This window comes from Schistocerca nitens, chromosome 4 (assembly GCF_023898315.1).
Source record: "Schistocerca nitens isolate TAMUIC-IGC-003100 chromosome 4, iqSchNite1.1, whole genome shotgun sequence".
In the NCBI taxonomy this organism is placed as follows: Eukaryota; Metazoa; Arthropoda; class Insecta; order Orthoptera; family Acrididae; genus Schistocerca; species Schistocerca nitens.
The window spans coordinates 798,880,873-798,904,335 of record NC_064617.1 but is presented as its reverse complement, the minus strand read 5'-3'; positions in this window follow the sequence as shown (position 1 = coordinate 798,904,335).

Below are 23,463 nucleotides of genomic sequence, written 5' to 3'. Positions count from 1 at the left end.
ACTGTGCAGAACCGGAAAGAAAGTAGTTCATTAGAAACCGATTATCAACAGAAGGAGGGGCATCAATTGACCAATAGACGTCACCAGAGGTGGATCCGCCAGTATAAAAGGAGACAGAGATTTTGTATTGTCGTTAGAGAAGTTCTAGAAGTAGAATGAGGAGATCGACAAAGCTCTGTGACTCCGAATGTAGACCAGTTATTTGGCGTCACCTGCGTAACAAAAGCATCAGCGACATTTGAAACCTTCTAAAACTGCCCAAGTCCGACTGTTGGTGATGTGACTGAAGTGGAAAGGCGAGGGAACAACCACAGCTAAACAAAGATGATCAAGTAGACGTCATATACATACTGTCAGGGACGGTCCAGCATTGACGAGGGTGGCTGTAAAAAATCGTACGAAATCATCGGAAGGAATTACTTGTGAGTTCTGAAGTGCTACCAAGTGTCCAGCGAGCACAATGAATGTGAGTAAAAAGTTAAAAAGAATGGGGTACGTAGCCCGCTCGGTTAGTCGTGCGGTCTTAACGCACTGCTTTCCGGGCGGGAAGGTGAGCCAGTCCCCGGCACGAATCCGCCCGCCGGATTAATATCGAGGTCCGGTGTGCCGACCAGTCTGTGAATGGTTTTTAAGGCGGTTTTCCATCTGCATCGGCGAATGTGGGCTGGTTACCCTTATTCCGCCTCAGTTACACTATATCGGCGATTGGTGAGCAAACACTTTCTCTGCGTACGCTTACACCATAATTACTCTTCTACGCAAATACTGGGGTTACACTCAACTGGTGTGAGACGTTCCCCAGGGGTGGGGGGTTCTTCTGGGGGCCGAACCGTACAGTAACCCTGGGTTCGTTGTGGGTCGGCTGTGGGTTGAGTGGACTGCTGTCGCCTGTTGTGCGGCTATGGACCACTGAGGGCTACGGCGGGGACGAAGCCTCTCCGCCTTTTCTAGGTCCCCAGTTCCATACAATACAATGGGGTACGTGGTCGAGCACAGCTCGTCATGAACCACACTTGAGGTGAGGTAAAGAGCACCGCCACTAGACAGTGGGTGGCTGGAAACGGGTGTTCTGGAACGATGAATCGCGATATACTCTGTGGCAATCCGATAGAAGGGTTTGTGTTTGTCTAATGTCTTTACGTACCATCATGCGTAGTGTCACAGTGAAGTAGCGAGGAGGTGTTGTTGTCTTATAGGGGTGTAATCCCCTAATTGCGCTTACGACAACGCCTAATGCGGATAGGTATGAACACTTATTACGGCACTGTATACTGAGTATAGTAGAGAGACAGTTTGGAGACTACGATCGTTATGTATCAGCATGATAAAACACGCCATCATAAAGAAGCACCTATGAGGCAATGGTTTGTCGACGATAAGATGCCTGAAATGGGCTGATCTGCCCAAGGTTCTGACCTGAACGTAGTGAAAGACATTTGAAACTAGCTAGAACGACGGTTTTGCTCCAGACCCCTGCGTCCAACATCGCTGCCTTCACCTCCACAGACATTCAGACTTTTGACTGAAATCTCCCCAGCAGTGATAAAGACGAAAGGTGGGGCACACACATCATAATAATGTCCGCGAATAGGTGCTCTGGACCTTTTCATCAGATCGGTAGGGAAAGTGGTAATGTATATGACGGTAGCAAATTTTGTGCTATTGACACCAATAAATGGACAATACATCACATAAAGGATTGCATACACAGGTTATAGAGAGCTTCGGGTATGCAGACTTGAATCGATTACAACAGAATAACGAGGATTCTAGCGTAGCACTGAAACAATCCAGGACTGTAACAAAGTCTGAAATAGTTGCCTAAATTTCAGTGCAAAATATTCAAGCGATCTAGTATAAAAATAGGCAGTGCACTACGTTAGACTAAAAGTAAAAGCCATAGTAATTATGAGTAGTAGTAATTGTTTGTGACAGAACACTTGGCATATTTATTTTTTTAAACTCATATTCTCTCCTTTCTCCGAGTGTATGGTTGCGGCTAGTAGCATTTTAATGAATAATAAGTTTTGTTTTATAAAGACTGAAGCGATGATTGAAAATTTGTACCAAGGTGCGGAATCGAACCCAGGTCTCTTGATTACTAGGCAAGTGCGTTAGCTACTAAGCCATCTTGTCACAGCAGTTCACCAAATTGCACGGATTACACTGGCATGTTTCACTCCTCAATCTAAATTCTCACTGCCGCCCCAGTCTAAGTTAAATTCACGAATAATTCACGAATGGAATTTCCGAGGCTGTCCATGATCTGGAATAGCACATCAGCATCGTACCTAAGTTGGGGATTCAGCCTGAAACCCATGTGCAGGTACTTGTGCAAATGAACTGACACAATTTCAGAGACTTTACTGGTCTTATACAGATATGATTTTATGTAAATAGAATGGTGCTGAGGTGCTATTCTGGAACATGGAGAGCCTCAGCAACTCTGTTTGTGTCTTCTTCTTCTTCTCATTACAACTCTTTGTGGGTTTTAGCCTCATCAACAAGTTACCGCCATTATGCCCTCTCCGGCGCGGTTCTCCGCCATCCTCTTACTCAGAGAGATTTTATCTCTTCTTCCACATCATCTATCCACCGTTTTCTTGGCCTTCCTCGCTGTCTTATTCCGGTTGGCCTCCATTCAAATATCTTTTTAGTTGTTCTTCCAGTATCTATCCTGAGGACATGCCAAAGCCTGGCTATTCTCCTACTTTTTATAATTCTTACAATGTCAGCTCCTTGTAGAGGCGGTCCAGCTCAGTTTTCGTTCTAGATCTACAGAAACCGTTATTATCATGAACTGCCCCTTAGATCTTGCGCAGCACTTTACGTTCAAATATCCTGATCTGATGCTCATCAACACTCGTTAGCGTCCATGCTTCGCACCCGTAGGTTACAACAGGCCTGATCATAACCTTATATAGTTGCAGCTTCAGCTGCCTATTTAATAACGTAGAGGCCAACAATTTCTTTAACATGTGGAAGCATCTATTGCCACTTAGGATACGCAGTTTTATTTCAGTTGACATGGAATTTATGCTGTTGATATTATAGCCAAAATAGTCTAAGTTCTGCACATGTTCAAAATGCTCTGTTTGTGTATAAGGGGGAATTTAAAGCAGACTGGAGCGTCAGTGAGAATTTGGATTGAGGAGCGAAACGTGCCAGAGTAATCCGTGCAGTTGTGCGAACCGCTGTGGCCAGGTGGCTTAGTAGCTAACGCACCTGCTTGTAAGCAGGAGACCTGGGTTCAATACCCGGCTTTGGTACAAATCTTCACTCGTTACTTGAGTTCAATCATATCTATATGAAACCAGTAAAGTCTCTGAAATTCTGTCACTTCATTTGCAAAGTAAGTACAGGAATGGTTTTCGCCACCACTGAGAAACACCTGCACCAATAGAAAGATCGATAATTCACACCATCTTTGTATTCCTTTTCGAAGTACAAAATGTATTTTTGAAAATTTTGTTTCCCATTTACACAGGGTTTCAGGTTAGTGTTTTCGTCGAACCACGAGGTAGCACATCTGGCACAGGGAACTGGCGGACCAAGTACCTGCAAGACGGTTTCCAGATGACACACTGGATTGCCTCAAACGTCCATAGTAATTCTAGGCTGCGGTAATGAAACTAACTGTCAAAATAAATATAATCGGAATAGATGGTTCTTCGGTCAGCAAAACTACAGGATCTAAATCTGCATCTACATACCGCGAGCCACCTTATGGGATACAGTGGAGGACACATATTGTACTGCTATCTTTGCCCCAATTTTCTGTTCCATTCGCGAGCAATGCGTGCGGGGAACAACTGTCGATAAACCTCGGTATCAGCGGTAATTTGGACAATTTTGTTGTCGTGGTCGTTTCACGAGACGTGTGTGGGAGGAAGTAATATCTTTCCCGACTTTTCTTGAAACGTTCGCTTTCTGAATTTCAAAAATGAACCACAACTTGAAGCACGTTGCCTATGTTGCAGCGTTGGTTGAGCCGCTCCGTAACTCTTTCGCTCCAACTACGCGATCCCGTGGTCAAACGCTCCCGTCTTCGTCGAATTTTATCTGTCTCTCTTGTTAATCTAACCTGGTAAGCGTCACAGACCAATGAACAGCACTTAAGAATTGGTCGAAGAAGTGTTTTAATGACCACGTACTTCTTGAACAAATTGCGTTTAGTTAAATTCTTGCATTGAATCTCAACTTGGCATCTGCTTCTTCCACAGTTATTTCCATGTCATCATTCGACTTGTCATCCCTACGGATGATTACTCCTAGATTCTGTATGATTGTAACTGTTTCCGGTGTTTTGTCGTCGGTAGTGTAATAGAACTGAAATAGATTTGTTCACCTATTTAAGCGTGATGACATACGTTTATTTACGTTCAGTGTCAACTGCTACATTCCTACATACTTTTATTTTCTTTCATGTATTTATGTTTATTTACTGTAGTTCGCTTTCTTGATAACGGTGGACTGTTACGTACAGAATTACATTCATGAGAACCTATAAGGTGACGAATTTTTTGCTTTTTTTCCTATTCTGAATATTGAACTAAGTTTTTCCTTAACTTTATTTGTTTCTATTAGGCTACTATCGCTCTATCATTTAGATTCTTTTACAGTCTCTCATGTAGTTTTCCTATGGTATGTTTTTCCACCTCAGGGGGCCTTCCCCAGCTGTGACGACCAAGCGAGGTGGCGGAGTCGCATTCCGGAGGACGACGATTCAAACCCACATCCGGGCATCCAGGTTTCGGTTTTCCGCAATTCTTCTAAATCGGTTAAGGCGAACAGGGCATGGCCGATTTCCTTCCCCATCCTTCCCCAATTCGAGCTTGTGCTCCGTCTCTTATGACCTATAAGTCGACAGACTCTTAAACTTTTCTTGCCTTTTCCTTTGTTGTGACGGAAAAAGATCCACAGGTCCTCGTTATTTTAATTTTTTTTTTGACTAAATTTTCATTATCCGTATCATCTGCTGCTATTAGTGCTGTTAAACGTCATATACTACTCACACAATAACAAACAATACAAGAATTACAAGTACAAAAAGGTCCTATTACTGATGTCACCACCTTTATTTTTCCTCCAGCACCTCCTACTACTGAAGCTTACGTTACTGACACTAATATTATTACTTATACAACGATTTTTTATCACAATATTAGGGTTGTTTACCATCGGAGAACAGCTAAATAGCATTTTGTATTTTGTAGTTTCACTGTTTCTCTTCCCTGTAGTGTGACACACACACACACACACACACACACACACACACACACACACACACACACAAATTTACTACTGTCGGAATATCGGGATGTACCTAGTTTCTCTTTACGCTCATACAGACTACAACATTGCCTTTGAATAGCTGTTTGGTATGATCCGCTAAATCATTTACGTATATTGTCAACAAGAGTATCTCCACCATCGACGATGTAATGTAACACTCAAAAAATACAACTCTGTGGTCCTGAGGATGATCCCGTCTAATTGCTTTGGCATTATCTTCCTCCAAAAAATTAGGAACTGTCATGTATCTGTCTGTATTGTAGGGACGACTATGTAAGTGCTTGTGTTGATTCGTTCTATATTTGTATTGATAAGGTGAGGGTTAAAACCAATGATGTAACATACCCTACCGCTTGCAGATAGTAACTAGGAAACCATAGAACTTAACGACACCGTCCAATCGAAGAACCACCATAATCAGCTTTACCCACTCTCGCTCCGTGAGACACTACAGACGAGTTTGGAATTTAGCAAATACATTGACACATAGCCTACATTCTTCAATGTTTTCTTATTGTTCGCAGATTGTAATCTGTCACGGGTCTCGTGATATTGGATAGTGCTGCCATACATGCATTCGCTGGTAGCATTCGATCCAGTTACTATTAGTACAAAAGTCTGCCCCCATTGATAGTATCATTTCTCCGCACAACTGCACAATACCACCAAGTACTGGGTAAAATATAGCGCAACTACCGAAAACCTTTCTTGTCTTCAGCGACAAATTGTAGTCACAGTAACGAGTACTCAGTTTCAGAACGCAGCAAAGATGCTGTTTCTTAGTACATAGGGTTTTCTTCACCGTGATATAATGGTCTATGTGTGTTGCTCCGCTTTCGATAACCTCAGCATCGGTGATATATATGGCCCAAGAAAATGTACAAACAAATAAGTACAAAGATCAGTTCTTTTCACTATCGGGATTTTCTTCTCGCCTTTTCTTCGATTTACTGCCAAGAAGAATGAACGTGACAATCCCTTGACCAATTCTGAGTCAGTGACATAGAAGGAAATGCCTGTGCAACTGTAACCAGCCCGTAACGTAGAAGTAAAAATATTAAGAGTAAATTAAATCGAAGCACGAGGAACTGATTCTCCGAGCATGCGGCTCTATCAAGAAAGGAAACGCATTACAGTAAATTTGTTACGGTTGTGTGATTTTACTGCAATGTTTCGTTTCTTTTACGAAAGCGAGTAGTGACCGATAGATTAGAAACTTCATGCACGTAACGTTTAGCACAATTTTGATAGTGATGACTGGGCATGTGAGGTAGCGATAGACCGTTTCCTTGTCAGACGTGAGACTGTGTCAGCCTAGGATTTGCAGGTAGAAGTTATTATAGTCATCCGGAATTTCCCTGACTTACGTTGGTGCGGGATTCTGGATATTCTAAAGGTTTCCTATTATTAACCTGTCTGCTCCTGCAGTTACGTCTATTGTAGCCAACGCATGTCCATATGGTATCCATTCCAGCAGTGGATGTGCTGATAATTCCGCCTGTTATGGCTAAGCAGGCCAATCTTCGAATCATACGCCGAATCAGTAGCCATTAGCCTCGAACACAAGTTAGGGTGGATGTCTGTTTCAAACACAGTATTACATATACGGGTTCTTCAAGTTCTCCTTCAAAACTTATAATCCACCACCAGCTCCCCGCCACCACCACCACCATCACCATAATCAACATGAACATGAATTATTAGTGAGATTGGGCGATTTTTCGTTCTACCACAACATAGAATTCAGTCCATAATGGAGACCTTAAGTCACGCTATGTCCCTATCAGATCACTTTGTATTGTATTATATTGTATGTTAACCGGGAGCCTAGAAACGAAGGAGAGGCTCCGTCCCTGGCGCAGCCTCAGTGGTCCACAACCCCACGGCGACTACCGCAGTCCACTTCAACCCTCCGCCGCCCCACACCGAACTACTCTTTCAGGGTTATTTTGCGGTTCGGCCCACGGTGGACCCCCCCCCCCCCCTCCCCCAGGGAACGTCTCACACCAGACGAGTGTGACCCCTATGTTTGCGTGGTAGAGTAACCAGCCAGCATTTGCCGAGCTGGAAAATTGATAGACTACTGCATGATACCATGGGGAAGCGTATGTTGATAACGTCTAGTAGACAGAAGAAGTAGTTTAATATTTTGCTACCTAATCAGACTGTTCGGCATTTAGACGTTTCCCGGACCGTTATCAATTTGTCCAAACGTTCGTTGTCTGACTATGAGACATCTGTGCTTGCCAAGGGAGGAAATTTTGCTGTTAGTCCGCGTTTAGTGCCCACGGAAGAAATTATAGCCAGTGTAGAAGCAAGAATTCGCAGTGTGGATTCTGTAACAGCTGAAGAAATCCGTATAGAAACAGTGAGAATATTAGCCAATGCAAAACCGCCGAAAAGTAGTATAACTGTGGGTGGGAGAAAAGCTTTAAAACTCCTGAATGACGACGACAGTATTTTGGTTCTCCCAGCTGACAAAGGAAGCGCAACGGTGGTTATGGATGTGGCCGACTATCAGAGTAAAATTACTGATCTACTGGATGCGCAAGCATATAGGAAGCTGAATAAGGACCCCACTAACAACGTTCTCAGAACTGTGTCGCGGTTAATAAAAAAGTCCTCCATTGAAGAGAGTGTACAGAAAGGTCTCTGCAATTCGGTTGCGCTACCACAGAGGCTTTATGGATTGCCCAAAATTCATAAAGAAAATGTGCCGTTAAGACCGATACTAAGTGCCATTGGTCCGCCAACCTACTCTTTAGCCAAGTTTTTGACTACGTTGTTAAAACCACATGTCGGCTGTTCGGACTCTTATATAAGGAATTCGCCACATTTCATCAGCAGATTAAATGGCATAGTGGTCCAGCCGGAGGACATATTGGTCAGCTTCGATGTGGTATCGCTGTTTACCATGGTTCCACTTCATGATGTATTGGAACAGCTGGATCGAATTTTTGCTGCTGATATTTCAGAAGTGTTTAAGTGTTGTTTGACGACCACATACTTGAAGTGGAATGAACAGTTTTATGAGCAAACGGATGGCGTGGCTATGGGTAGCCCCGTAAGTCCCGTAATTGCAAACTTCTTTATGGAGAAATTCGAAGAACAGGCCTTAGGTACTGCCAGCAAAAAACCAAATGTATGGTTCCGATACGTGGATGACACGTTTGTGCTGTGGAGACATGGTAGGGAGGAACTAAGCCGGTTCCACGAACATCTGACCAGTATAAACTCGAGAATTCAGTTTACAATGGAGGAGGAGGTAGACGGCAAATTACATTTCCTCGATGTGCTTGTTTTTAGAAACGAAAATGGTAGTTTGGGCCACTCAGTATACCGCAAACCCACGCACACGGACCGTTATTTGCACCGGGATTCGAACCACCACCCACAACAGAAGCGGGGTGTTATCAAGACGTTAGCGGACAGAGCTAGAAATATTTGTGAACCTGAGTTGCTCGACGCTGAGATGGAACATCTCCACAATGCACTTATGAAGAACGGATATTCGTCCGCCGAAACAAAACGTGCTGTGAGGCAACCACGCAGAAATCATACTGACGTACAGGCCACTGCAATATCTAAGGTTTTCCTGCCGTTTGTTAAAAATGTAACGGAAAGAATAGGGAGGATCTTGACGAAGCGGAATATTACCGTAATTTACATGCCCTTCAGGAAGATACAGGAATACCTTAAGCCTGCCAAGGACGCTCGCAAAACCATTGGAAAAAGCTGGAGTGTATAGGATCCCATGCAGCTGTGGTGATGTTTATGTGGGTACCACTAAAATAACTGTTTCTAAACGTTTGGAAGAGCACAAGGGAAATTGTAGAAGAGGAGAAACGGAACGATCAGCTGTTGCGGAGCATGCTTTCCAGCCAGGGAACCACAATATTCGTTTCGAGGAGACGCAAGTACTAGCGGCCACAAGCGGATACTACGGAAGGCTCTACAGGGAGGCAATCGAAATCGCTAAGCACCCAAATAATTTCAACCGAAAGGAGGAGGGCGTGAAATTAAACGGTATATGGATGCCGGTATTAAAGATGATGTGTACCACCCGTCCACTACTGGGTGATGGCAACGGCGATCGACAGCGACGGACAGCGGCCAATTGCACTGACGTTTTCAAAACACGTGACGTCACGCCGCGGCGCGGGAGCGCGCGGACGCGGAATTTAGCGGCAGTCAGTAGCGAGCCAGTGGTTGTGTTGGACCTTCCATCGAGCTACGGACCCCCTTGAAGATGTCTCCCGCAGTCGGAGACGAAACGTTGGGAATCGACACAGAATTCATCAACCGACCACGGCATAACAGCCCGGATAATTATAATAGACACGACTATTTCTTTTGCATGTCGTTGTTTACATATATACTCACTATTCGTTATGTCGTTCAAAGTTGTGCAATTCAGATAACGGGATCAAAATTATCTCGTTATTTAACATTCGCTCCGAGGCAATTGCAGCACTTACAAGGAATTGCTGGGACTGCCAGACATTAAAACAGTTATTGAGTTCAATTCAGTGTATACACCTTTGAACTCTTCATAAAGGTCGATATTATATATTTAATTTATGCAGTATTTTCAAATTTATCGTTTAACATTTATGTCCTGTCGTTATTTACAGGGCCTACCATAGCTCTACCTCATGGTTCCGCAACACTCGCATCAAAGACAATTCCTACAATTTCATCATGATAAGAACACAGGACTTACTTATCTAGTATCCTGTCTGTGCCCACTATTCATCTATAGAACAAAGACATCCGCTACTGCCCGCCTCTGGCGTAAGGTACCCTTCACTTTGCACATGATTCAGTGCTTTTTGCGTTTAAGAAAATGTTTAACTTTCTTCGTTAACCGCATAACTTTTCCTTTAAAAATTGTTATATATGGATTGTCAAACACTAAAGCAAATGCTCCTACCTCTTCCCAGTTATGCCACTTTCTCTTGTTGTTTCTCAATCACGTCATTCGCTTTCCCATCTCTTCATTCTGTCATGTTCCTCCTCCTCTCCTTTCCCATATTCACTTTCATTGTAGCCAGTCCATCAGGTTAAATCTACAAGAATAATTGTTTTGTATTTTTCTGCTTGTCGTTAACTAAGATAAATTGCAGTTTTCTCGGCTACAGCTAGTACTACAGGGTGTATCAAAAAGAATCGTCCGATGTTTCACACCTATATTTCTGAAACTAATAAACATATACAATGAATTTTGTTTCTTGATGAAGGGAAAACTCAGAATGTTTTTCCTATACCTTTTCATAGGTGTTCAATATGCCCCCCTTGAGACGCACGGCATATACTACTCCCACAACAACAAACAATACCAGAATTACAAGTACAAAAGGGTCCTATTACTGATGTCACCACCTTTATTTTTCCTCCACCCACCTACTACTATGTAGGTATTCAAATTGTTCCCACATGTCTTGAGTTACAGCTTCCACAGCTGCTGTTATGCGATGTCTCAGTTCATTCATTGTCGTTGGTAATGGAGGCACGTAAACAAAGTCTTTGATAAACCCCACAAGAAATAATCACATACAGTCAGGTCTGGTGATCTTTGAGGCCAGTAACGTAAGGCTGAATCATTTGATCCAGTGCGAACGATCCATCGTTCAGTAATCCTTTGATTAAAAGTTCCAGTACTTCCATATTCCAGTGTGGCGGTGCCCCATCGTGTTGGTAAATGAAGTCGTTCGAATCAGTCCCCAACTGTGGGAAAAGAAAGTTCTGAAGCAAATCGAGATACATGGTTCCTGTAACAGTGTTTTCGGCAAAAGAAAAATGGACCATACACCTTTTCCTCAGAAACTGCACAAAACACATTAAATTTTGTAGTGTCCCTTTCATGTTGTACAACTTAATGTGGTTGTTCCGTACCCCATATTCTCACGTTATGACGGTTCACCTTACCATTTAAATGGAAAGTTGTCTTATCACTAAACACTAAGCGTGGAAGAAAACTGTCATCCTCCCTTTTCCCAAGAATGAAATTACACAACTCCACACGTTGTTGTCTATCACCTTCAGGAAGAGCTTGCAGTAGCTGAATTTTTTATGGTATCATGTGTAAACGTTGAGGCAACACACGTTAGACGGACATCGGGGTCATGTTGAACTGTCGAGCTGGGGGGCGAAGGTATTTCTGCGGACTCCTTGTGAAACAATGGCGGATGCGTTCGACGTCTGTGTCAGGCACTCGGGGACGGCCCGGCGATTTGCCTGTTTCTCGGAATTGTTCATTCCATCGTCTAATGCTCTGTGCGAAAGTAACGCTGAACAGTTATTACTGACCCGCACTGCGCAAAATGTAGAACACAAAACTCTTTCTGCTGTCCCGACACCATTTTTAAGATAAGTGAAAGGCTCTGAGCACTATGGGACTTAACTTCTGAGGTCATCAGTCCCCTAGAACTTAGAACTATTTTAACCTAACTAACCTAAGGACATCACACACATCCATGCCCGAGGCAGGATTCGAACCTACGACCGTAGCGGTCGTGCGGTTCCAGACTGAAGCGCCTAGAACCGCTCGGCCACTCCGGCCGGCAAGATAACTGAAGTGGGCACACACTGGTGCTACCTAGCGGGAACCATGTAAAACTCGAGAGTTTGCCCTTTTCAACGCACATATCTCAAATAACATAATAGTTATGATTTTTTAAAGTCGGATGATTCTTTTTGATACACCCCGTATTTCCAATATTCTGGTTATAGCTATTTCTGATCATAGTATCCCAAATAAACTGTAAAGGTGCTTGTAACATTTGTCATAATAACCATAATTTAAAATATGGAGAATGCTCAGTCCGATGTACGAGGGCCTGATAATCCTAACCTTACCACGACAAATAAATAAATAAATATATTTTAGCTATTAGTGTCTTGTCGTCCGCAAATAATAACTTTTACTTCGCTGTATTTCTGTCAACAGAAACAACGATAGAAACGTAGAAAATAATGTGCTATAGTTTCCAACATTTACAAATTGTTGAAGCAGACGATACTCCTGCCTTCGGACTGAAGAGTGTGCTGCAAAAAATAATGACAGATAAAAGACGTGCAAAAAACATTCAGGTGCGGTCCCGAAGTTACGAAAGGACGCTTGCAAAATGTGAATAATCATATATTTCAGTTTCTGTTGTGTGTATATTTGTATCTAACTGCGTACGCTAGTACCCGCACGCCCACCTGCCCTGTGTATGTGTGTGTGTGTGTGTGTGTGTGTGTGTGTGTGTGTGCGTGCGTGCGTGCGTGAAAAAGAGAACTTTAAGACAAGGGGCAATGGATTCTTTGAATGGTGCCGAACCAAGTGTGGAACGTACGTCAACAGTAGCACCGTTTATATATCACGCCGGTGGCGCTACTTTGCATGGGGAGGACATTTCATCGGGCTGTGTACGAGGAGTATGAGAAGGATAAAGTACGGCGTGTAGAGGTAGGATGGAGAGAGCGGGGGAGACAGAGAGATAGAGAGGTAGAGAGGTAGAGAGAGAGAGAGACAGAATGAGTGTGGTGGGGGGAAGGGGGGAGGGGGAGGCGGCTGTCAGAGCAGAGGCATTGGCACGTTTCCACGCGACGGCGCTGAATCACGCCCTTATATTTAATTCTGCCGCTGTTTATACACTTGAGCAGTAACTGCATTACACGGCAGCGAACTTTTTAGGCGCGTTTGGCAGCATGGTACAGGGCTGACTCTTTCTAAAAGCGGTGCAGAGTGTTTGTAACGCACGGAAAACTGACAGCGAATCCTGTTACGTTTCTCACTAGTCTGTCGGATTCGTTGACACTTAAACACTAAAATTAGCCGACTGTCAAGAAAATATATCATCTCTATTTCATTCATAATAGTAGTCCCTTAAGATCTGATCACATTACAGATCCGAAGCGCAAACTTCCACCTTAAGACACGTACTATCACAAGAATCAAAATACCTGACAGAGTAAAAGCTACTAATCGGGCCACAATTTCTCTTCGTTAACTCATCTAAGCGGTTCTCTAGTCGGTCATCATCCACATAGTATACTGAATCGCGCAATGTCCTTGGTTAGTCGCAAGAGGTATTAGACTTTCGGCAGGTTGTTTTCATGTGCCTACAATACAGCGAAACCTACTCTGCAGTTCCACTCAAACTGAGCACATACTATTTTATAACATGGAAAGCCATAAAACTTGAATAAAACCACAAACAACTGTTAGTTGGTGATTTACTCACTCGATCGGTTTCGCTGCGCTTAAGTAGGATCTCCAGGTCAAACTACAAGGAATTTGTTGTGGAACCTCCTGAACCGTTCACGCTTCAGACCCTATAGTGTCATGATCCGACACGTCGCGGCTCCATATGAAACCCTCAAACTGGCGTCTGTAATGGAAGTGTGATTCAAGCAGAGAGCTGTCCTTGAGTCTCTTTGGGCGGAAATCCAGAGCATCGCTGATATTCGTAATTGCTTGCAGAATGAGACCTTACGATGAACAAAAGCACGGTGATTCGTTGGGCGAGGCGTCTATGATAGTAACACGGTCTCGCAAATGTGCCCTCTCTCTCACGTGCCAGCCGGCGGCAAATAACCGTGACTCGTGCAATGTTGGGACGTGCAGACTCTCTCATTTGAGAACATACAGAGCGACGAAGGACTATCTGTGCGAAGCTGCTTGCGCGTTGTAAGGCTGATCGTGACAATCTTTTTTCGAACGTCGTCGCAGGTGGCAAAACAAAGGTTCATGACTTCGAACCGAAAACAAAACGGTACTCCATAGAGTGGCGCCGCACCATCTCTCCTCCGAAGGAAAAGTCAGTGATGCACGTGCAGCCAGAAAAGTCATGGAAACGGTCTCCTGGGGACCTGAAGGGGTTATTCTGTTTGACATCTTCCATCACGGTGCAACGATTGAGCCTGAAGTGTATTGTGCTACCCTCAGGAAATCGAAGAGACGACTTCAGCGTGTTCGTCGTCACAAAAATGCAAACGAACTTTTCCTTCTCCATGACAACGCAAGGCCTCACATATGTCTACGCACCCGAGAGGTGCTCACAAGACTTAACATGACAATCAGTATTTAAGCATACACATATAGGGTGCACATACAGTGATATTCAGATATTTCTAGTATACTTCTGACAAACGCAGCTTAGAAATACCACTGCATCATATTTGGTTGAATTTGGTATTAATCGTACCATTTGCTATTAGTAAAATGTCGAAATGAAAAAGAAAATATTGGTGGGGACGGTATTTCGAAAAAAATGAGTTTTTCGACAAATGTGGGTGCACCATTGTAAGGTACATTAAAAACCATAGAACTTTTATTTGAAGTGTTTTTTTTTTAATTTCTGTTACCGTTTCAATGGTATTCATTCAGAAATACTAGCTCAGTTTTGTTCAAGGGGATGTTTTACCCCCTTAACAGCCATATGGGCACGTATAAAATGCATGTGACCCTTATTTGCTCTACACTGCAACATATTCAAAGCCGATAAAACTCGAAGTGTATCCCTTGGGTAGGCTTACTGTCTGTGATTTGAGGTGTAGTTGGAACAGGATAACGATTGCATCCATCGATAATACAGTCAGGTATCAATACTTTATGCTTTTACTAATTCAGTGGCAGTACATTTTGTAAACGATCCATGGTATCGCACCATCGGTATTTAGAACTATTCTGTAAATATTGTACACAGTCCTGTACGCAATTTTCTATAAAAAAAGTATTATCTAAATTGTAAACTGTAGCCGGCCTTGGTGGCCGAGCGGTTCTAAGCGCTTCAGTCTGGAACCACACGACCGCTACGGTCGTAGGTTCGAATCCTACCTCGGGCATGGATGTGTGTGATGTCCTTATGTTACTTAGGTTTAAGTAGTTCTAAATTCTAGGGGACTGATGACCTCAGAAGTTAAGTCCCATAGTGCTCAGAGCCATTTGAACCATTTTGTAAACTGAAAGGCTGGCACAGGGAAGGAATTTTTTATTTATTTATTTATTTATTGTTCCGTGGGACCAAATTAAGGAGAAGTCTCCATGGTCATGGAACTAGTCAATACATGAAATTATAACACGATAGTAGAAACAGATAAAATGAAATATAAGTAACATACTCAGACGACAATCCGTAAGTTTAAATAAAGAAAATCAACAATGTAACACTGGAATTTGCTTAGTTTTTCAGCTCTTCCAGGAGCTCCTCGACAGAATAGAAGGAGTGAGCCATGAGGAAACTCTTCAGTTTAGACTTAAAAGCGTTTTGGCTACTGCTAAGATTTTTGAGTTCTTATGGTAGCTTATTGAAAATGGATGCAGCAGAATAGTGCACTCCTTTCTGCACAAGAGTCAAGGAAGTGCATTCCACATGCAGATTTGATTTCTGCCTAGTATTAACTGAGTGAAAGCTGCTAACTCTTGGGACTAAGCTAATATTGCTAACAACAAACGACATTAAAGAAAATATATACTGTGAGGGCAATGTCAGAATTCCCAGACTATTGAATAGGGGTGGACAAGAGATTCTCGAACTTACACCACACATAGCTCGAACAGTCCGTTTTTGAGCCAAAAATACCCTTTTTGAATCAGAAGAATTACCCCAAAAAATACCATATGACATAAGCGTAGGAAAATATGCGAAGTAGACTACTTTTCGTGTTGAACTGTCACTTATTTCAGATACTGTTCTAATGGTAAATAAAGCAGCATTTAGTTTCTGAACAAGATCCTGAACATGGGTTTTCCACAACAGCTTACTATCTATCCAAACGCCTACGAACTTGAACTGTTCCGTCTCGCTTATAATATGCCCATTCTGTCTGATCAAAATATCGGTTCTTGTTGAATTGTGAGTAAGAAACTGTAAAAACTGAGTCTTACTGTGATTTAGCATCAAATTATTTTCCACAAGCCACGAACTTATTTCATGAACTACATTATTTGATACTGTTTCAATATTATACACAAGATCCTTCACTACCAAGCTGGTGTTACCAGCAAACAGAAATATTTTTGAATCACCGTTGGGGAACGCCCCACTTAACAGTGCAACAGTGCCCCATTGGGACTGAACATCACTACCACTCTCAATATTGCGGAGAATTACCTTCTGCTTTCTGTTTTTAAAGTAAGAGGCGAACCAATTGTAAGCTACTCCTCTTACTCCATAATGGTCCAACTTGTGCAGTAATGTTTTGTGGTCAACACAGTCAAAAGCATATTGTAACAAATAAGCCCTCGGTCACAAATATTAAGTCAAAATTGACCTGGTTTCGACGCTACTATGAGCGTCGTCTTCAGTCAAAAGCCTTCGTTAGATCAAAGAAAACACTTAGCGTTCGCAACCTTTTATTTAATCCGTCCAAAACCTCACAGTGAAAAGACAATATAGCATTTTCAGTTGTTAAACCATTTCTAAAACCAAACTGTACGTTTGACAGCAAACTATGTGAATTTAAATGCTCCAGTAACCTTGTATATACAACCTTCTCGATAACTTTAGCAAACACCGATGGCATAGAAATAGGTCTATAATTGTCAACATTATCCCTGTCTTCCTTTTTATAAAGTGGGTTTGACTACCGAGTACTTTAATCGACCAGGAAACCGACCACTCCTAAAGGAAAAGTTACAGATATGGCTAAGTACTGAGCTAACATACATAGAACAATACTTCAGTATTCTGCTAGATACCCCGTCATATCCATGAGAGTTCTTGGTCTTTAGTGATTTAATTATTAACTCAATCTCCCTCTTGTCAGTATCATGGAGGAGCATTTCAGGTAACAGTCTCGGAACACTTTTTTCTACGAGCGCTATTTGATTCCCTGTTGGGACTAGGTTTCTATTTACTTCACCTGCTATATTCAGAAAGTGATTATTAAATACTGTACATATATGCGACTTATCAGTAACAGGGACATTCCAACTACGCACTGATTCTATATCCTCGACCTGTCTCTGCAGACCAGCCACTTCCTTTACGACTGACCATATGGTTTTATTTTTATCCTGAGACTTAGCTATTCTATCTGCATACCACATACTTTTTGCCTTCCTAATAACTTTTTTAAGCACCTTACAATACTGTTTGTACTGCTGCATTTAGATTTTGACTATTTTTAACTTTTTGATATAATTGCCACTTTGTTCTACAGGATATTATTATCCCTCTAGTCAGCCACCCAGGCTGCCTGTTTGTGCTAGTACCCTGTTTTGAACGTTCTAACGGAAAGCAACTTTCAAAGAGCACGAGAAAAGTCTTGAGGAAAGCATTATACGTCTACTGTATCAGCACTATAAACATCTTGCCACTCTTGTTCCTTGATGAGGTTTACAAAGGTCTCTACAGCAACTGGATCAGCTTTCGTAAACAGTTGATAACTATATTTAGCATATGTTGCAGGACAAAAATCTTTTACAGTTAAAATTTGTGCATCATGATCTGAAAGGCCATTCACCTTTTTGCTAAAAGAATGCCCTTCTAGTAATGAGGAATGAACAAAAATGTTGTCTATAGTTGTTCTACTGTTCCCTTGCACTCTCGTTGGAAAGAATACGGTTTGCATAAGACTATATGAATTAAGGAGGTCTACCGGCACCCTTTTCCTTGCACAATCACTTATACAATTAATATTGAAGGCACCACATGTAACTAACTTTTTGTATTTCCTATAAAGTGAACCAAGAACCTCCTCTAGCTTTAGCAAAAATGTTGTGAAATCGGAGTCTGGGGATCTATAAATAACAACAGTTAGAAGTTTAGCTCCACTAAATTTAACCACACCTGCACAACATTCAAGCGCCTTTTCAGTGCAGTACTTTGAAACATCAATTGACTCAAATGGGATACCGTTTTTCACATACGTGGCTACTCCCCCACACTGCAAAGAGCTCCTAGAAAAGCTGCCAGCCAACCTGTATCCTGGTAAAGGAAGTAGCTGAATTATCTCCTTATTGAAGAAGTGTTCAGATGTACCAATAATTTCAGAGTCAACATCTATAACAGTTCACTAACTTTATCTCTAATACCTTGTATATTTTGATAAAATATACTAATTCCCTCATTAATCGGATACCTAAGCTTTGTCGAAAGTGGTTTCTTTGTTAGAGAGACTTCCCTTAAGCAGGAATACCTATCAGCTGACTTAAATCTAAAAAAGGTACAGCTCTAACACCCACTACTACAGGAATTTTCCCATGAGTGATCCCACCACCCCCACCTATGCTGTCACCTATAAGCTATGCCAACCTCCCCTTTCCATACCTGTTGAGGTGCAGGCCATGTCTAGTGAAACCCGACCTGCTGATAGACTCCAACGACACCACTGAAATGTGACTCATGCCTTCTTTCATCAGCGCACTCCCAAGTCTCATGTTATTACGCCTGACGGCTGTATAAAGACGAAGCCGATTGTGACGCAGAAACAGTTCCACGAAATGCACATTCGTGTTGCCAGTCTGAGTGGCTATCTTTTCTAGGTCACCATCTATGTCATACTTCCCATCCGTGTCAGTACTATTACCAGCCCCACCCACAATCACTACCTGATCATCTTTAGTAAAATCCCTACATAACCCCCCCCCCCTCCCCCACTATGTTAACAGTCACCTGGGCCAATCCTGATTTAGGTTTCACAATGCTGGTGACCTGGTACTCACTCCCCAACACTTCCTGCAACTGCTGGCCTACACCTCTACCATGAGAACTACCTAACAGCAGAACTGTCTTCTTTCTCTTAGACTTTGCAACTGTCCTAGCCACCGTAACTGCTGAGGTCTGCTGCATACTTCCTACATCTACAGCTACTAGAGATTCCTCTCCACTAGACTCCGACAGTTGGTCATATCTATTGCAAACACCAATAGTAAAACTATCTGGAAATCTCCCTCTCCTAGCAGATCTCTTGTCAACAGCCAGCTCCCATTCCCCAAGCCCCTTCTCCCTCCTCATCCTATCTAGATCCTCCTGTGCGTTTTTCAACTGCACCTGAAGGGCACAGATCTTACGCTCCTGCTCCTCTATCAACTTACTCTTGCTACATAACCTGCAGTTCCAGGAGAGGATCTCACCAGAATGCCCACTGGCTTCCCCACTGCATTCCCCCCAGTGAAAATACTTCGAACAAGTCTCACACCGCAATCCACTACTCACGAACCTACGGCAAAGCCCACACTTCTCACTCATGGTAAAATTTTACAGTTATTGAAACAAGAAAACTACTTTATCTAAGTTCCGCTACTACAATAAGAAGATGTTAAGAAACTGACTACAATAATCACAAACTTGCTCTACAAGGGAAGTAACTACTATTATTGACAGTATTAATCAACAACAAATGAGAATATAACAAAAGACTAACACAGAAAGAAAATCAAACGTCTAATGACACAGTAACGAAACTGAAAGCAGTTTCCAAAAATTTCTTATGAAAATATTTCACCAGAAAACACCAAGACACCGGTTGAAGACTACTAAAGTTCTTAAATAAACCACTATACACAACACAATTAATTAGTACTTAGCTTTCGATGCGCCGCTACAGCTGCAACTGGTCAGCGCGGAATGTAAACACAGGTAAGAGGTTAAGTTGATGGATACGAAACACAAATATCAGGTCACAACACAAGAAAGGCAGAGGTGAATAAAGAAACCACTAATAAGTCACTTATATAGTAAATATTATCATAAAAACCGTTAAAATATATATCTGAAACCTAAAAATATATGAAAACTTTGAGAGCGATCTACATACAGTCACGCGCTTATGACGTCACACCAAAGATCGTTGATGGACCTCTTCAAACCAGTCAAAACAAAAAAAGTTATGAATTGTTCCAACTTTTGGGCCATATGTTTTGGAAAACCAAACTTTAAAAGGGTGATTCCACACCTATGGACCATCCTTGAGGTCCCAAAAACCCTATAAGAGGGATCCAGTTTGGTATATTACTTCTAAAAAATCGCTAATGTTATTTTTTATGCAGTATAATTGCAGTAAAATTAAGATACAGTGCATAGAAATGTGATACAGTGCATAGAAATGAGTAGCTTCGACGAGGAAAAACTTCTTCTATTAGCACGGCAAAATGGTTCGAAGAAATATGAAGCTTATGTAATGTCAGTTAAGAAGAAGCAATGCCACCACTACGTATTCATTAAAAAAATCACGAACAAACGGAAGAAAAGAAACCACAAAGTTTTTTTCAAGCAGAAGCTGTCGATGTAGCACAAGGGACCACTTGCAAGTCAAAGAAATTACAGAATGAGCAGTAAGTTTCAATTAGATGTTAGGCTGAAATCCACAGAGATTTTGAGAGTGCTAACCATTCATTTTAAACAAAATTTCTACTAACAGCACCTGAGAAATAAAGCTTTTCCAACTATGTTAGAGTACATAACTCAGTGCTGAAGCTTTCATTACACTTCATCTGGGTAGTGGGAAATTCAGAACGGGAAAACGAGTCCAGCAATAGTGCAGTCTTATAGGATTTTTTCCGACCACTCAGCCAGGTAGACGAGAAATGGTCCGACGGATCCACCTTCTTTTTACCGACATCATTTTACTGTTTGCCTGTAGCGGAGATAAATATCAGCAGAAGCTTACAGTGTCTTTGAAGGATAACACGGAAATCATTTATAACAAGACCAAAACAATGAAAGTGATTCAAGTAATTTATGTATTTAGGACAATTGAAAACGTGACTGGCTCTACCGGAAAGGAAATAAATATAAGAACAAAAATCATGATCGATCTAGCATACCTCGGAAGGGTGGTTGTGTTGGGTGGAGGAAGGGTGAAGGGGAGGATGTAAACCACTTACGATTTCTTCAGAACTACTTGCATAGGAGTATCGTTCATAACACGGATTTAAATGGATAGAAACATTTGACGCGTATTTGTGTGTGGAGATATTGCACTTCAACATGCAGACGGAAGTAAGACTGCTGTGAATCATGCTTTCGTCACAGTATTCCCTTTCACGGTTTTACTAATTTACGAGCATAATTTGGGAACTTCATCGCAACTGCACCCAAGCAGTTGGTCTCCGCGTCAGCATGACAGAAGATGGTTACATAATGTAAGGCGGCTCTACGCAGTGACACAGTCCAGTCGCTGCTTTCACTGACAACGTCGAAGTGGAGGTTAGAAAAGCTGTCTGAGCTTATTTTTCTGCCCCTCGCATTAGAAAGGCCAGAGTGAAGTTGCAGTAACATTACCTACGCACTGTTTCTAATGCAGTGCAGCGATACACGAATGCGGAAGCCTAAATTCGCTGCATCAACGGGACTAATCTGAGTAGGTCTCAAATGATGAATGGTTTCAAGACATTCTTTGGAACTTGATGAGATGTGGCCTTTGATCAAAGAGTGACACATAACTGTCAACAGATATTAATGAAATTACAATCATATGATGTACGGTATCAAACGAGATTATCGACTAGGTTGAGCATTTACTCATAAGTAAATGCAGGACACAGTATTTTATCTTCCATGGAGAGTCATAGAAAGATGTTTCGGACCAACGGGTTGTCCACCCTGTCTCTACACAGTGCAGCGGCCTGTTCGTGTGGCATCTTTGGCAGGATCTATTTGAAATTGGCGAGGCCCTGAACACGCTGGCTTCAATCTCGGTTTTCGCATCGTCGTAGGAGACAACAGAAAAAGAGAGAGACAGCCCGACGGAAATACAGGACCTGATCAAAAGTGTCCGGAAACCCCTAAGTAATGTAGAATTGACCACCAGAAACCAGGGAAGTGGACTCACCAGTGTGAGAGAAGTATTGTGTTATCAGTAGAGAAGAAGTGACAGCAGATTGGTTCGGTCAGGAGGCATCAGTAGACTAGTCATTGGAAGTCACGTGAGTCACAAACTCGTGAATGACATTTCAGTCCGTTTAAAGCAGTCTAAGTCGACTGTTGGCGATCTGACAACCACAGTTCAAGCACACAGACAGGGATGGTCGAAAACTGTGGAGAATGGCTGTAAAAAGTTGCATGAAGTCAGCAGAAGGTATCACAGGAATCATTCGTGAGTTCCAAAGCGCTTCCAGCAGGTCAGATAGCGCAGTGACTGTGCGCAGGAAGTTAAGGAACATGGAACAGAATGGCTGAGCAGCTATGTAGTCGTGCTAAGCGACGCATGAGGTGGTGCAACGAGCGAAGCAACTGAACAGAGGACGAGGGGAAATGAGTGATTTGGAGTGGGAGCTATACCCTATGGCGAATTGATAGAAGGGTTTGAGCTTGGCCAATTCCTGGAGAACATACTTTCCTTTTGTGTTTAGGGAGTGGTCCCCTCGTTGCACTTAAGAAAACGCTAAATGCGGAAGGACATGAACACGTATTACGGCATTGTGTATTGCGTACAGCAGAGGGTCAGTTCGGAGACGGTGATTCTATTAGCATGAAAATGCAAAGCTTACAAAAAGACAAAAAAAAATTGAAATGTGTGTTGTAACTAACGAGGAGAATCAGGCAAGTTATATAACGCGATTGATCAGAAACTACGCTGGGCTTATCCGTAGGGAAAACGATGGTCAAAGTTTTCCACGTAATTTAGATGGCCTTTAGTGCGCGGTATCGTCAGCCGAAATGGAGCCCAGTGGCTAGCATTGCGGTGTCTCATTTTGCGACCCGTTTTCGACATCCGAGGATTGCTTTTATTAATTTAATTTTATTTATTTATTATCATTTGTCTACCTACGTCCGTAGAATGTTACTACACGAACGTTTCTTATAAATTTGGGGGATACAAACACATATTAATTTTAAAATTACATTTGGGTTTCACAATAAGTATCATAGATTTATTGTATAATGTATGTGTGTGTTATATTTTCAATTGTTACAATCTTTTTAAATTCCCATGTTCTTATATTTCATTCTTATATCAATTCTCATATTAACTCTTACATTTTATTCTTATCTTTGGTTGGTTGCTTGATTCGGGAGAGGGGACCAGACAGCGAGGTCATTGGTCTCACCGGATTGGGGAAGGATGGGAAAGGAAGTCGGCCGTGCCATTTCGCAGGAACAATCCCGGCGTTTACCTGAGGCGATTTAGGGAAATCACGGAAAACCTAAATCAGGACGGCCGGACGCGGGACTGAACCGTCGTCCTCCCTAATGCGAGTCCAGTGTGCTAACCACTGCGCCATCTCACTAG